Raw genomic sequence first — 13535 nt, forward strand, 5'->3', positions numbered from 1 at the left:
AGTTGTGGTGGTGAGCTACGTGACGTGGGATGTACTGTGTGCCTGATTTACTGTTTGGTATGTGGATTAGGTAGGTAAGAGTATGACTGTGTAATTGTTGAAAGTGGTGGTGTTTGTACATTTGTGATGTGTGTGCGCAAGGGGACTGTAGAGTGTGTAGTGGTGAGTTTACAGTCTTTTTCTGTTTGGTGCGACCTCAGAGTTAGTATATATAAGTAGTGGGGGTGTGGGGGGCATAGCCCCCTCACATGGGGGGTGCAGGGGTGCTTGCTTCCTGCTTAGATGTAGGGTAGGTTTATCTATTTGTATTTGTGTGTTTTGTTTGTTTGTTTGCTGTAATGTGGGGAGGCCGGTGTATGTGTTGTGTAGTGTATGGTGCGTTTACGTTCGTTGTATTGAATTTCCCAGTTTTCGGGTTTCGGTGTTTTGGTTTTTCAGCTTTATAGGTTCATAGGTAGGTACTAGGCTATTGACGTTAGGGCCTATATAAGCCTAGCCAAATGGTACCCTGGCTTTTTCCACCCAAGAAAATTATTTTCCTGTGCCCCTCTCAAACAGAGCCACAGAAGTGATCCCCGGGGTGAATTTCCTATCTCCATCCAATCATCAAGATTTTTCTTAAAGAGTGCTAATGAGGAGCTTTGTTTGATATAGATAGGTAGCTTGTTCCAGAGTATGGGAAGTCTCTGGGACAGGAATCTATCTCTCCAGCGTGTTCTGTTTATTGTGGTGACAAGCTTTAAGTCCCTAGAAGTTTAGGTCCTAGTAGCTCGGAGGGATTGGGATTTCTTTAAGTAGAGCATGTCCAACAGCTCTGGGTTTGACATAGCTTTGTATGTTAGGCAGAGATAGTCTCTGAGTAGGCGATATGCGACAGAGTAAAGCTGGAGCTGGAGTTTTTTGAGACGGTCTGCATGGGGCATCTGTTTAAAGCCAGTAATCCTCTTTGTGAGGTATTTCTGCGGCCTTTCCAGTTGCTGTAGATGTCTTGTGAGGTACATGCCAAAAGGGGCGTTGTACTCTATAATCAGTCTAATGAGTGCTAAGTAGAGGGGAATAATGACCTCTTTTTTCCTGGATGAGAAACCTTTTGTGATGAGGTGTGTCACGTAGAAGGATTTCCTGACTACTGTGGCAATGTGATTATCAAAGGAGAGACTACTGTCCACCTGTGTCCCACGGTCTCATCCCACTTTTGATGTTAAGTAGACTACAGCCTATGTGGTAGTTCATGGGCACAGAATTTTTACCAAAAGGGATGACAATTTACTTTTTGGCATTGAGCTTGAGGTCATGGCTTTGACACCAGGCATCTGTCTCAGTGAGGCCCTTTTGTAGGATGTCCAAATTGTTAGGAGTTTTGATTATGGCTCCTAGTTTTCAGTCATCTGCGAACTTTGTTAGCCAAAGACCTTCTGTGTTAGCCTGAACTTCAGAGAAGTAGATACCAAACAGGAGAGGACCCAGATCTGAACCCTGTGGCACTCCACTTGTCACTGGTCTGAAGTTGGATTTAGAGTCTGCTACTTTCACAGTGTGGGCTTTCTCAGTGAGCCAGTTGGCAAACCATCTTGTGACATAGGGATTTATACCTAGGTTAGTGAGTATCTATAATTCCAGAGTGGGGGATGATGTCGAAAGCCTTGGCGAGATCTAGATAGGCTTTGTAAACCACCTTACCCTCATCTATGGCTTTGGTGACCGCTTCTAAGAAGTCTATCAGGTTTAGGAGACATTATCTGCCTTTTACAAATCCAAACTGGGTAGGGTCCAGAGTTTAGAGATTACCAATGTCATTGCTTATAAGTTCCATGATGATTCGTTCCACAGCCTTGCAGACCAGGCTCGTCAGGCTAATGGGGTGGTAGTTCCTGGGGTCCGAGGTGGCTCCACCTTTGTGGAGTGGGATAACCGTTGCTGTGCGCCATTCAGTGAGCACAAAGCCTGAGGTGAGGCTATGACTGAATACGGTACTTAGGTGGGGTGCCAGTTCGTTCTGTAGTTCGTGTAGAATGCAGCCTGGGATGTTGTCAGGTCCCATGGATGCTGTGTTCTTGGCTTTGGAGTGTGTTTATTTGCCTGTGCAGCCGTGATTACAGGCACTTTGCATTCTTCTGGTATAGAGATGGGCCCTTCAGGGGGTGAGAGAGGGGTAAAGTTAGCACTTAACCTATCTGCGAGGATGTTGGCAATATCAGTTGGTTCTGTATATTTAGTGCCATTGTGCTGTAACTCAGAGCAGATCAGAGTGTTGCCACTGAGATTCTTCACATAGCTATAGAATGCTTTGTGGTTATAGTCTCGAGATACTAAAATATGATATTTCAGTATTTTGAGATTATAAAGTGAATCCGTACTATATATATATATATATATATATATATGTGTGTGTAAACTGGGTCTACTTCTATTTGCTGAAAGCCCATTTCACTGAAACCCATTTGGTTGACAGCTCATTTCATTGACAAAAGTATTCAAGGCAAAAACCTGGGTTTTGCTCCCCTCCCCACTGTTGTGCGACTGTGGAGTTGTTATATATAGTTGGGGGGGTGTGGGGGGCAAAGCCCCCCACATTGGGGTGTGGGGCAGCCCCACCTAGAATGTTTGTCAATGAAATGAGCTGTCAACCAAATGGGTTTCAGTGAAATGGGCTGTCAGCGAATAGAAGTAGGCCCAGTTGGAGGGGTGTGGGGGGCGCAGCCCCCCACCTAGAATGTTTGTCAATGAAATGAGCTGTCAGCCAAATGGGTTTCAGTGAAATGGGCTGTCAGCGAATAGAAGTAGACCCATGTAAACTATATATATATATATATATATATATATATATATATATATATATATATATATATATATGTGTGTGTGTGTGTACATATACACACACACACACACACACACACACACACACACACACACACACACACACACACACACACACACACACACACACACACACACACACACACACACACACACACGCACGCACGCACACACACACACGCAGGCTTACTATCAAAATTTAGAAATGCATTTGTTCAGGTAATGACTTACTCAAAAAAAAAAGTTGAAAATAAAAACTTTAATCAAAACAATAAAAGTGGTAATGTGGATAATTCGAAATTGAATATTATCAACATTACTCAATGTACCTTGACTTCTGCTGATTTCCTACCAGCATTTTGCAAGGGAAAAGCCCTCCTGCACCCCCCACACCCCCTGCATATTATATATACAAACTTCAAGATCATACTACAGTGAGCCAGTCCCCAGTGTAGTGCAATCTCTAATCAGAACATCGACCTCATATGAGAGAATGCACACTACCATTCACTGTTGTGGATTAGGACATGGACGGATCAACGTTACGGAAACTTGGAACCATGATTACAACCTTCCACGTTTCGCATAACTGCTGTACAACATTTTGATAGTAAACTATATATATATATATATATATATATATATATATATAGATATAGATAGATAGATACAGTGCAATGAAAAAGTATTTGCCACTTTCTGATTCCTTATTTTTTTGCATGTTTGTCACACTTCAATGTTTCAGATCATCAAACAAATTTAAATATTAGACAAAGATAACTCAAGTAAACACAAAATATAGTTTTTAAGTGATGATTTTATTTATTTAGGAAAAAAAAATATCCAAACCTACATGGCCCTATCTGAAAAAGTAATTGCCCCCCCTTGTTAAATCATGAAGTAACTGTTTAATCACATTTTTGGGAAAGCTGACTTCAATTTCACTAGCCACACCCAGGCCTGATTGCTGCCAGACCTGTTGAATCAAGAGCTCATGTAAATAGAACTTGTCAGACAAAGTGAAGTAGGCCAAAAGATCCCAAAAAGGAAGACATCATGCCGCGATCCAAAGAAATTCCGGAACAGATGAGAAACAAAGTAATTGACATCTATCAGTCTGGAAAAAGGTTACAAATCCATTTCTAAAGCTTTGGGACTGCAATGAACCATGGTGAGAGCCATTATCGACAAATGGAGAAAACATGGAACAATGGTGAACCTTCCCAGGAGTCGCCGGCCTATAAAAATTACCCCAAGAGTGCAGCGACGACACATCCAAGAGATCACAAAAGAACTCAGAACAACATCTAAAGAACTGCAGGCCACACTTGCCTCTGTTAAGGTCAGTGTTCATGACTCAGTCATAAGAAAGAGACTGGGCAAAAATGGCATGCATGGCAGAGTTCCAAGGCGAAAACCACTGCTGACCAAAAAGAACATAAAGGCTCGTCTCACTTTTGCCAAAAACATCTTGATGATCCCCAAGACTTTTGGAAAAATATTCTGTGGACTGACAAAACAAAAGCTGAACTTTTTGGGAGGTGGGTGTCCTGTTACACCTGGCATAAAAGTAACACAGCATTTCAGATAAAGAACTGGGGCTGCTTTTGGACCTGGACGACTTGCTGTGATTGATGGAACCATGAATTCTGCTCTCTACCAAAAAATCCTGAAGGAGAATGTCCGGCCATTAGTTTGTGACCTCAAGCTGAAGTGCATTTGGGTTCTGCAGGAGGACAATGATCCAAAACACACCAGCAAGTCCATCTCTGAATGGCTTAAAAAAATAAAATGAAGGTTTTGGAGTGGCCAGGTCAATGTCCAGACTTCAATCCAACTGAGATGCTGTGGCATGACCTTAAAAAGGTGGTTCATGCTCGGAAACCCTCCAATTTGATGGAATTAAAACAATTCTGCAAAGAACAGTAGGCCAAAATTCCTCAACAGCAATGTGAAAGACTCAGTGCTAGTTATCGCAAATGTTTGACTGCAGTTGTTGCTGCTAAGGGTGGCACAACCCATTATTAGGTTTGGGGGTAATTACTTTTTCACATAGGGCCATGTAGGTTTGGATAGCTTTTTTTCCTTAATAAATAAAATCATCACTTAAAAACTGCATTTTTTGTTTACCTGGGTTATCTTTATCTAATATTTACATTTGTTTGATGATCTGAAACATTTAACTGTGACAAACATGCAAAAAATAAGAAATCAGGAAGGGGGCAAATACTTTTTCATTGCACTCTAGATAAAATGCAAGTTAAATAGGCTGATTCAAGAAGAGAGCAGAAGCACATTTTTGAATGAAACAGAGGTTAGTCTTCATAGTTCAAAGATTAGTACTAGGCTAACTGCCCTTTTGGGCCATTTGAAGCCTAGCCAATTACCCCATTTGAGAATCAAACCCTGCACCTTGTGTCTTTAAGGTAAACACCTTAATCATTATGTCATTCTTTCATCATGGCATGCTTTATAAGGTGGTTTGCATTTCACATTTGTAAATCAGACATTCTCCTGTCTTAGGTTAAGTATGGCAAATAAAAGTGATCCCTAAGAGAAGATAATAAATGTCAAAAAGCCCACGTGTTTAAAAGGAAGAAAAGTAAAATTTTCCAAAATGAAATTTAAGTCCCAAGAAAGACATCCACCCTTCCGCTGGTCTTAATGCAATGCATACTTAAGAAAATATTTAATGGAAGAATTTGCAGCAATCTGAGCAAACAACTGCTTACAAACTGGATTTACACTTTAACAATGCAAGCAAGGCTGGCTTCAAAAAGATGACTGATACAGTCAAGAAATTTTTGGACTCAGCATTTTAAAGAATCCAAACCTTTTCAAGATGTCCAATCCACAAATCATTTCGACTTCTGAAAATAAGATTTGCTGGTGGCTTGTTTTTTGGCTTCCTTATGAATACTTATATATGCAACAACTGGAATGCCCACAAAGGTTTCTTACCAGCAGAATCCACAGTACAAAAATAATGTCCTATACAAATCCCCTTAAAGCCCTATCTCTGTACTCTGTCTGTTACAGGTTACTGAAACGCGATCTATGCCTGTCATACAAGGCATCCTCTGCTCCATCTCTGATGAACCTGTTTTGCATATCCTCAAAATGAGCAGCATCAGAACCACTAGATCTAAGGATTTAAATTTTGCTTGTGACATATATAAGATATGCTGGCACGACAGATACATGTCTCAGAGGATTCCCATGCTCTGGAACAGGTTCCTCATCCATGTGAAGCAAAGTCCATCCCTAACTCTAATTAAGCTCAACCTTGACGAATGGATGGGAAATCAGAAATTCATCCTGAGTCTGCCCCCATGTCTCTGATAGACAGAGGCAAATAGTAACTATGCCCTAACTACCCAACCATTACATTACCTTTAAAAACTTCCTAATTAACATACCCCCTCTTAATATAAACCCATGATACATAGGGACACAACTGGGTTGGAATGCACGGCTAGGCTTATAAAGGCTCTGGTGGTCATTAGCCTAGTATATACGTATGAACCCATTAACCTTTAACTGTAAGCTGTAGGTAGTTATCAAATCTATTCTGTTATTCAAATTCTTGAGCAAGGGATAGAAAAGACATACACTTGGTGCATTACTCATGGTTTACCCTCAACACCAGGAAATGAAGCACACCATTCTTTAGTAAATTTAACATCACTATGGCTTACCATACAGATAATATTGCACTTAAATTTGGCAAAGTCATTGGGGACTTGAAACTTATTTTAATAACCGATTCTCTTTTGACCACCATGTCATAGAGGTGTTAGAAAATCCATCTATCATGCACACCTTAGCCTTCATGGTATCTCCTCAAGATCCAAAGAAGTTATAGTCCAACTTTATCTATTCCTTATTCGATCCACAACTGAACATAATGTACTCTCTGGCATGTTTGCTGCTAAGCACTAAACGAGACTGAGAGAACTCAATGTTTCCTCACAGAAACAATCTCACTACCTTAGTTACTCTGAAAGACTAAAAGCCCTCTCTGCTCTGTCATACAGTATTCTTTGAACTCCTTCACCTGAAAAAACTAGCAGTAAAGCAAACACCTGCTCCACAGAACTAACCCTATACTACCAGATTAACACCATTAGACAGCATGGCAGATAACCAGATAACCTATGGTGTCTCCCATTTTTGGAGTAGACTGCCTGGTTGAGGAGAATGCTAATGTATGACAGATGTGGGCAGAGCTAAAAGACTAGACAGATGAACACCTGGTTAGAAAGGTAGATCCAGTATGAGAGGCATTAAATATCACCTTTTTATGATAATGCACCTGCTGCCCAAAGATTACTGGTAATAAGATGATGCTGCACACGACTTCCACGGTGGTGCAGCAGAAGCGTTGTTGTCTCACAGCAAGAGATTCTCCCGTTGGATTCTCGGCTGGAGTGTGGGGAGTGCCTTCTGTGTGGAGTCTGCATGTCCTCCCCGCGGTTGGGTGGCCGTTCAAAAGACATGCGTAAATGGGTGTGCCTTCGTTGAAGGTTGAACGTCGAAATGGCACCTCGGCATTCGTGAAAATCTAATGACAATCATTAGCGGACCGGAGTTCCACTGTGTTGATCCCTAACAAAAAGACAACAACAGCAACATGTGGCAAAATGATCATGAAATTAAAAATCCTGCTACAGACCTTGTCAAGATTGCTCAAGAGAGGATTTTATTAACAGTTTGATACTATTACATAAATCTATATAAAAGTACAAATTATACTCAAGACTTTAATACAAGGATATTGATTTATCTAAAGTGTCTGAAGCACACAGACTGACCCTTGAACAAGTAGCCATCCTGGATGCACTATTTACACAAGGGCCGGAAATAGAAGGTTTGGGTTCCTGTAAAAAGTTTAAATATCCTAGGACAGATGGTTTACCTTTTGAAATTCATTCCTGGTTACAGCGACTCATGCAATCTCTCTAAGCAGTACAACAACATGCTAACAACAGAGCTTTGACTCAGCAATTGTAAAATAACCATAGTCTCCGTAATACTGAAACTTGGCAAGGGTCTACAACAACCATCTCATGTAGACAAATTTCAATGGTCAATCGCCATTACAGATTATTTAAGTCACTAATGATCCAGAAGTTGTTAGGCTTCATTCCAGCTTTAACAGTAGCTGACTAAACAGGGTTCACAAAAGATCAACAGATGTTTGACAACAAACTGAAAACTTAACTCTACTGTAGGATGCAAACAAAAGAATTATATCAGTTATAAAAATTAGATGAGATACGACAAAAGCATATGCCCAAGTTCATTTATATTTCCTATTCAAGTTCCTCAAAGTCTTTAGCTTTACCACCGAAATTGGGGTCAAATGATAAAATAAAAATAGGAGATGAGTTATCCAAAACTTTATGTTGACCCCTTTTTTGGAACCCATACCATCCCTCTGTAGGATCTTCTTCTAGAAATACACAGCAAACTTGTCCTCTTTGCCAATGGATTACTCTATACTTAGTCTCACTAGAGAGCAATTGAGACTTGTATTTTCTGGATTTAGACTGATTTAAGGAATTGCCTGAATATAAAATAATTTGGTTAAAAACAAAGGCAATTTTGGTAAATTTTGAATCCAGCACAACTTGAAGATGATATCCACATTTGTGGTATTATACTCTAATCCAGGGTTCACCATGTACTGAAGTTGGTCAGACTACCCTTGACATGTCTGTTAACTTATAGATTTAAAGAAAAAAATATATACATTATCTGCTAAAAAGAAAATTCTACTACTAGATTTTATATTAAAGAATACAGACCTTGCATATTTTTCTGTTACATAATATTATTTATAAAGCTTAGGCTACACTGGTGCACCTATCTCTGAAATTCTGTACCAGATTATAAGGTACCATGTTGAATTTCTTTGGGCAAGTAGGTATATTAGAGTAGCACAACCACAGTTCACACTACTTCTGAGATAGGGCAAGCTAAGAAGTTCTGGCTCTAAATGTTACCATACAGCATGGTTTACTAAAACATTCAATAATGTGACATGGATCCAAAATTCAGCAGTTTAGAATTTAATGGTGAAGCAAGTCAGATAAGTCTGTCTTTTGATATACTATTAAGTTTATCTTTTCCATTAGCGATGTTTACAGAGGTACCAATACATACCTTCAACAAGATAGAGGCCAAGACATAGTTTCAGGAACTGAATCACACTGGGTCAGAAACTAGCTGCTGGACTCTGTTTACAGATGTCTACAGTGAGTGAATGGCTCACAACATTAGGACATTTACTAGTGAGTAACACATACCTGATCTGGAAAATGTTTAAAAGAAATTTTCTTTGGTTCATGGACACATCTTACATTACAGAGACCTACCTGTACAACAGCAAACAGCACTGATTCTGCTCCTTCTCAACAGGAGCACACTTCATGTGTTACCTTTATAAAAGCAGCATGTGGAAGGATGGTTTTCTGTTCATTACATTAATAATATTTATGGTCAGATAATGACTCCACTACAGAATAAGGAACACTCACTTAGAAGAGCATGGGAAAAAGGTTTTTGAATTGATATTCCAAAAAAACTAATGATAATCTTTATGGTTGTTCCCCTGATATGCAAAGAAATCTAGAGGACATCCCATCTTCTCCTGAAAGTATCTCCACAAAAAAATGTTATACACCAAGCACATTACTGAGAATATTTCCAGAAAAGGATTCCTTCTGTTGGATGTGTGGGGGTCAACTGCTTGATTCATAAGTCCATATCTTCTGGAAGTGTAGATTTGCCAAAGGTTATGGATGAGGACAGTGGAATACACACCAGCTCTGCTCATGAAGCTTTATTTCACAGAAGTGACTGACATAAAAATGAGGTGGCCCTAAGAGTAATGCTGATGATAGCAGCTAAGAAAGCTAATATTAAGAAAAGGTGGTCAAAAACCCCACCATCAGGGAAGATACAGTTAAAATAATGAAAGCAACCTATACCCTGCAGTCTGCCTTAAATAAAAGAAGAGGAAACAGAATTAGAAATAAGTGGAATTCAGGGATCCTAGAAATAGGCCTTGAATCATTAGCTGATTGGTCATCATACCTCTCAACTTTTTAGTACAGGAAATCTAGACAAAACCTAAAGTAATGGGGGGGGGGACCCAGAAATAGGCACATATTTTAAATGCTGCACTTATTCACTTAGAAAGTTGCTAGAATAACAAGATTTGTGTTCAGATGCATCTTCTTAAGGATGTAAAGGCATCATTTAGTGACTTCAATCCTCAGTGACTTGCCAGAAAACCACAAAATGTATGAGGAACAGACCAAAAATATGAGCAAAAATCAGGAAAGTTCAGAGGTATGAGTCTCATATTCACCTTTTTTTGTATTCTCTAAGGAAGGCTCTGCGGTCTGAGTGAAGATGTAGGGAACCTCCCTTTTGCACCTGAAAAATTCTGATTTTATACTGTTTGACTATACAAGATAGCAGAATAATTTTCGAATGATCTGTTGTTACAAGTTAACTCCTTTTATTGTTCAGTTCTAGATTACTGTTTCTGCTTTTAAGCACTTCCGAACAGCCACAAACTGGTTTTAAGAATCATGCACTAGATACCAGACAGTTAAAACAGAGTTGCACCAGCTAATTTATAAACAGATGAAATTTACAAGCATACTTTGTTCAGCTGAAGTGCATGTGAATGCATTTAGTTTATGCCATATAACCGATTAGTAAAGTAGTGGATATTAAAAAATGAAGACTTTGTCCATAGTTAATAAGTAATGGTTATGGACATCAGCTGGTTTAAAGACCTTGTGTTTCTAAAGTATAGCCAAACGGTCCACATATGCTGTGCTGAAGAGATCATAAGAAGACCGAAATGTGCTTGTCCACAGCTAGTGGCATTTTGCTTTGTTGGCCTGAGAATGTTTATAAAGAGTTAAAGGAAAAACTAAAAAGGTCATGGACACTCAGAAGCCATATTGCTGAAAAACTTGATGCCCTTAATGGGTCATTTGCATATGCTATGCCAGTTGCGCAGCATAATGCATCCGAGGTTATCCAAGTGCAACTAACTCTGGGCAAAACTGCAATCCAAATTGTAGCTTGCTACAGATCCCGCACCATGCCCCAGGATTCCCACTCCTCTTTTCTTGATATACTGGAAAATACTAGAGTTCAACCAAACACCCTAATAATGGGCAATTTCAACTACCCCACCATTAACTGGGAAAACTACTCATATACCAACTTCTTCACTCAACACTTTCTGGAATTCATAAATTCCAATGCCCTGGATCAAGTTATCCACACCCCCACCAGGGGCAACAATATCCCAGACCTACTCATTACCAACATGAGTGACCGGTGTTCCACACCTGAAGTCAACTCCTCGTTGGTCAGATCCGACCATAAGCTAATCACCCTAGATATCCGCATCCTGCCCCCACCCACCATTAAGGAAACCATGGTAAAAAATTTCCCCAAAAACAACTTCATGCTTCTTAAGACAGAAGTGGCAAACTTCATATCACCCATGCAGATGGGCAGTACAGTTATGACTGCTGAATCCTACACAAATGCACTCTATAAGCACTTACACAAGTGCATGGATCGTGCTATCCCAAACAACCAAGAAGCTATCCTCCAAAAAAAGGAAGCCAATCTGGTGGTCCCCTGCCATAAACAAACTCTACAACAGAAGGAAGAAACTGTTGCAAAAGAGATTAAAATCCCATGAGTGGAGGAGCTCCCTGGTCAGCCTCAGTAAGAAGTTGAGATCCCTTATAAGATCCTCCAAAGCTAGCTACGAAAACAAAATCGCCACTGATTGTAAGGGCAGCCACAAAGCATTCTTTAGCTATGTCAAGAATCTCAATGGCAACACCCAGATCTGCTCTGAGTTAAAGCACAACAGCATGAAAATTACAGAACCAACTGATATTGCCAACATCCTGGCAGATAGGTTCAGTGCTAACTTCACCACCCCCTAAAGGGCCCAAATCTATACAGGAAGAATGCAGAGTCAATATAATCACATCTATGCAGGTAAAAGCTGCACTCTCTAAAACCAAAAACACAGCATCCATGGGACCGGACAACATTCCTGACTGCGTTTTACATGAACTTCAGAACGAACTGACTCCCCACCTAAGCACCATGTTCAATCATAGTCTCACATCAGGCTTTGTGCCCACTGAATGGTGCATAACAACAGTTATCCCACTCCACAAAGAGGGAGCCACCACTGATCCTGGGAACTATCGCCCTATTAGCCTAATGAGCCTGGTCTGCAAGGCCATGGAACGTATCATCATGGAACTCATAAACAAAGACACTGGCAACCTCCAAACTCTGGACCCCACCCAGTTCGGGTTTGTGAAAGGCAAATAATGCCTTCTGAACCTGATCGACTTCTTTGAGGCAGTTACCAAAGCCATAGACGTGGGTAAGGCGGTTCCACACACCCTATCTTGACCTCACTAAGGCGTTCAACACCATCCCCCATTCTGGAATTATAGCTAAACTTACTAAGCTAGGTATAAAACTCTACATCACAAGATGGGTTGCAAACTGGCTCACTGACAGAACCCACACTGTAAAAGATGCAGACTCCAAATCTGACTTCAAACTAGTGACAAGTGGAGTACCACAGGGTTCAGTCCTGGGACCTCTCCTGTTTGGCATCTACTTCTCTGGAGTACAGGCTAACACAGAAGCCTTTGGCTAACTAAAGTTCATAGATGACTGCAAACTAGGAGCCATAGTCAAGTCCCCAAATGATGTGGACATCCTACAGAAGGGCCTCACTGAGACAGATGCCTGGTGTAAGAGGCATGGCCTCAAGCTCAATGCCAAAATGTGCATTGTCTTCCCCTTTGGTAAAAACTCTGTACCCATGATCTACCACATAAATGGCAGTCTACTTAATGCCGAATGTGTGATAAGAGACCTTGGGACCCAGATGGACAGTAGTCTCTCCTTTGATAATCACACTGCCACAGTAGTCAGGAAATTCTTCTATGTGGCACACGTCATCACAAAAGGGTTCTCATCCAGGAAAAAGAGGTCATTGTTTACTCTACTCGGCACTCATTAGACCCATTATATAGTACAACGCCCATTTTGGAATATACCTCACAAGACATCTGCAGCAGCTGGAAAGGCCACAGAAGTACATCACAAAGAGGATTACTGGCCTCAAACAGATGCCCTACACTGACCGTCTCAAAAAACTCCAGCTTTACTCTGTAGCATATTGCCTACTCCAAGCAGATCTCTGCCTAACATATAAAGCTATGTTAAACCCAGACATGTTGGACATGCTACACCTAAAGAAATCCGAATCCCTCCGAGCTACATGCTCTAGGGACCTAAACCTTGTCACCACAATAAACCGGACATGCTGGAGGGATAGATTCCTGGCCCATATTCTTCCTATACTCTGGAACAAGCTACCCATCTATGTCAAGCAAAGTTCCTCATTAGCACTCTTCAAGAAAAATCTTGATGAGTACTTCCTTACACCCCGGGGATCACTTCTGTGGCTCTGCTCGACGGGGGCACATGAAATTAACTTTCTTGGGTGTCGTAAGCCAGGGAACCTTGTTGGCTAGGCTTACTTAGGCCCTTGGGGCGATAGCTTAGTACCTACCTATGAACCTCTATGTCACATGGGCCTCTATTACAGGAGGTTTAAGGTATCACAACGTGAA

General features: G+C 40.7%; 1 protein-coding gene across 2 annotated transcripts in view; it reads right to left on the minus strand.

The window, feature by feature from the left end:
* The window catches only part of ARL15 (ADP ribosylation factor like GTPase 15), a 3047572-nt gene that overhangs the window by 1520922 nt on the left and 1513115 nt on the right, over positions 1–13535 (minus strand). The window lies entirely within an intron of this gene.

This window comes from Protopterus annectens, chromosome 2.part2, assembly GCF_019279795.1.
Source record: "Protopterus annectens isolate FY-2018-M chromosome 2.part2, PAN1.0, whole genome shotgun sequence".
NCBI classification, from domain to species: Eukaryota; Metazoa; Chordata; order Ceratodontiformes; family Protopteridae; genus Protopterus; species Protopterus annectens.